Consider the following 4,334-nt stretch of genomic DNA (forward strand, 5'->3'; position numbering starts at 1 on the left):
CATACTGCAGGCTCAGAGGCCTGCAAGGCAGGCGGGGAACGTTGGTTTCCTCCGTCACTGAAGCAAGCAAGCCTCATGTTAGTTTCAAGCTGCCTGGCTGCCGGTCGACATCTTGGCTGGCAGTTAATTTGCATATCGCCCTATTAGCCAATGGGAAGGGTAGCGGTCATACGCCAATTACCATGTTTCTCTTTTATTAGATAGGATAGTTCTTCCTCTAAGGTTATTTGTGTCCATTTCATGTTATAAAGTCATCTAATTTTTATTAAAATATTTACTTCATGATTTTTTCTTGTGTGTATGTATGTGTGGGGGGAGGAGATAGTCATACTGTAAGGGGCAAACTCGGTGATCTAACCAAGGTAAACTGTTGGGAATGAGCCACAGAGTAATAGAAGTGTAAGAAATAAGATGCATTTCTACTATGGATGGTCAAAAAGCTAAATACCTATGTGCATAAAATGTATATTTACTTGTTGGTATGCTCATGATGTTGTCTTGTAGAAATTGCTTGAAATCAGGCTCCTAAATCTTAGATAAGACCCTGTCTTTAATAAGATCCATGTGAATATAGACTTTTACATGCTTTTTAAAGATGATTTTTCTATTAAACTCTACCTTGGCTGTCTTATCCTTCTTTGTTCTAAAGATTTTACTTGTGAATAATAGGATTCATTTTATTCTGTTTTGTTTGTTTACTTTTTTCTCAAGATTTGTAATAGTTAATTGCACCAAGAAGAAACTGGCATTCAGCTAAGTGGTTCAATATGAACTCCACACATCTGCATAGATTTTCCTCAACTTCTCAATCATTTTATTATATCTTGCTGTTGCTAAAATATCAATCATGCCTGCCACTGTTTCCTAAAAAATTTGATCCTAATCTTTGCTTGAAAAGCAATTCACCTAAGCAAACTCCTGGCTCTGCTGGAGGCATGCCTTGTAAAATAGAAACATTTTGTTAACTTTTTATTCGAGTCCAGTCTCCTGCACTTGAACTAGTGTGTTTGCTTTATAGCAATGTTCTAATTTGACAACTGACATGACTACTTGCTTGAGGTCAAACACCATGCCTGACCTGGTCTGGATCCAATGTTTTTTGCACCTTCCTGGAAATGAATCCCTGGCAATTATCATTGGGGGAGAAGGAGGTGATAGTTCAGCCAAGATCTAAGATTTGTGTAGTATAAGTAACTATCACACAAATTCTCCATGGAAAAACATGGAACAGCCTGAGAAATAACCTTTTTTCTTATGTTTAATGAAAGTCTTGCCATACTTCCAGTGATCGTTGCTCCTTGTTTACCTTGTCAGTTTATATTGGGTGAAAACTAGTCTCAGTTCATGCAGAAATGTTCTGTAGCTTTTTTTCTTAGACTTAATGTATGGTTTTAGTTTGTCTATATGTAATGCTTTGATTCCTTTTATGTATAAACCTTAAAATGTGCCTGCCTCATTTTAACTGTTTTTCTGAAAACCATCTATATAAACAAGATGAGATTCTGGCGAAACAAAAACTCTATTCCTTACTAACAGCTACATTCCCTTAGGTGGTTCAACATTATTTCTCAGTCTTCTTGCACACTGGAATGAGTGTACTGAAGAAGCAAATCTTTTGAAGTTAGTCAATATTTACCTTTTTTTGTATCCTTTAAGATAGATTTGAGGGTTCTCTCTCCTGTACTCTGATGGGGGTAGGACTTGCATCCCAGTTCCAATTGAATACTAATTTTAACATGAGTTAGCCAATTAACTATTATATCAAAAATAGTATCTTCTTTTGGGATTTTCACTTAAGGGGATACATCTCTACCTTGTCCTCAATAACAGGGATAGGAACTATTATATAACTGTGTTCAGATAGCTTAGCGCCATCATATGTCTAGGGGAAAGCATGAACAGGGGCCCATCCTCTCAATAAGCACAATTCTACATACCTGACTTACATATGCCAGATACGCAAGGTATCACCAGGCGTTAAGTGCAATTAACTATTAAAAGAAATGATACATCTTATGCCTTGTCAAAGGCAAAAATGGCAGTCTTTGTGAGCTGTGCTTGTCTGTCCTAGAAGTGTCTTGCCTGAGTGTGGGTTATCATGAGTGTGCAGAGCACCATCCCCTTAATTCAGGCAGAGTAAAGGATCAAGCCCAGTGTATATAAAATGGGCAGATGATCCTGTTTCATTTGTCACTATTGAGATTTTGAGTGTGGAATTTAGAACACTAGGAATCATTGGCGGTAACAATCATGTATGTGAGAAAACATGGAAGATGTGCCTGATAATAGGATGAATGCGTAGATAATATTTGGAGCCTTTTCTTGACAGTGATTAAATGATATTTAGACCTCCTATAAGGAGCATATAGCACATTTCTTATTCATAAAAGAAATCCAATATACCACTTAATCATTCTGCATTTACAGCAAAGAAGTCCTAGTCAAAGAGGAAGTAAGAAGTGTACAGAAATGGGAGCACATTTTGGAGATTTTATTTTGATCCCATGGAAAAGTAGGTAATAAGTAAATTGCTTGCTACTTCAATATTATAGCTTACGCTAGAAGCTTTTAATCTCACACATGCAATATAAACACCACCCCTTAGTTTTAATTTTTCATGAGTTATTTATTCTTCAATTCTCCTGAAACAAGGCAAGGGCAGTTTTATAGTTTAGAGAACCTGCTCTCTCCTGTGTGATATTTATCAACTATAGAACCAACTATATTCAGCAGAATGAATTGGTATCTCATCTTTAAAAAAAAAATGCATTGTGACTTATAAAACAAGATCAGTGAAATGTGGTTTACTGCCACTCATGAAAGTCATAAAATGCCACTTCAATATGGTCTAAATAGTAAAGCATTTTATAACTTAAACCCCTTTTTCCCATTTTAAAAACAAAAAGTAATTTAGCAAGGCATTAGAGAAAAGTTTCAAAATCTGAAGGTCAGAGTTCGAATTTATATTTTCTGTCTTTATTCACAGAAAGACATCTTCATCTTGATAGTTATTACACACTCTAATTTTTCATATACATTGCCAGAAAAGGAATGCTGGTAAAAACGATCACCTCAACATTCACTGGAAAAAATGTTATTTGGAGGCAAATACAAACCAAAAGCAAAAAAAGTCAGAACTTTAAAACATACCTATGGGCTATGACTAAACAACTGTTTCCGTGGCATCATGGATTGGCTCTTTAAATATCTTTAACAAAGGAAGACATCAATTGATTCAATTACCTCTGAAGGAATTTAGTAAATGAGAAGATAGAAGATACCAGAGTTCATAGGATACAGTCAAATTTAATCTTGTATTGTATGTCATTTCTGCTAAAAACAAAAAACAACCACTCTCCTCTTTTCTCAACTGTTTCTATGAACTTTTATAATTCAAATATGATGTTTTTACTATCTATTAAATTATAGGGCTAAGGAGACTCCATTTTGGAAGATGCATATCAATTTGCCATTTGATTACTACTCAAAGTTTTTGTTTTTGGGATCCTGGTTCTCTTTTAAAGATGGCTGGCCCATCCTTGATTGATGTACACTAAACCAGTAAGTCTTCTGCTGCTTCTCTGATGTCTAAAATGGCCCTCATAGTTTGAAATTATAGTCAGGAAGTTTTGGGAGTACTCTTGTTGCAGTTACCTTACTGAAGCTCACTACACCAAAGCGCTTAGGGATCTTTGCTACTATCATAGGTCACATATATTTTGCCTAATTGAACTGTGTCATGATAAGCAAATGATGCTATTATCACTTTATATTGCACACGTAACTCTATTGTAACACAAGGCTGGAAGAATGAGCATTGCTTCCACCTCTTCCTATTAGCAGTTAATAATATTCTTGCACTTTTTCCATTGCAATTAAAATGCTCATCTCAAGAAGCGGTCAGCCTTATCAGAGATTCTTGTTTTGAGGCAGGTGCACACTGTCCTCTGGGCCAGTCCAAGGCAAGAGAAGAAAACAGGAAGTAGGAAGTTTTCATGTGGTCTTCCCCTACACACCTTCCAATATACTTCCTCTACCCTTTATCGCCTATGTCCTTTTATTGTCCTCTATCCATCACCACCATCCCTGAATGTTGTACTATAACAAAAGCTGAGAAAAATCTCATATCCTAGGAATGTTCATGTTTCCTTTTCTCCTCAGAGCATTGAGAGTTCCATCTTGTTGTAATAGGAATTGCTTCTAAAAAAGTTGAGATTTTCTGGGTGGGCCTATTCTAATGACAGGAGCTCTCAAGAAAACAGAAACACCAATCAGAAAGGATATATGCAGCCCTATGTTCATAGCAGCACAATTTACAATAGCTAAGCGTTGGA

The sequence above is a fragment of the Myotis davidii genome, unplaced genomic scaffold (assembly GCF_000327345.1).
Source record: "Myotis davidii unplaced genomic scaffold, ASM32734v1 scaffold1416, whole genome shotgun sequence".
NCBI lineage: Eukaryota > Metazoa > Chordata > Mammalia > Chiroptera > Vespertilionidae > Myotis > Myotis davidii.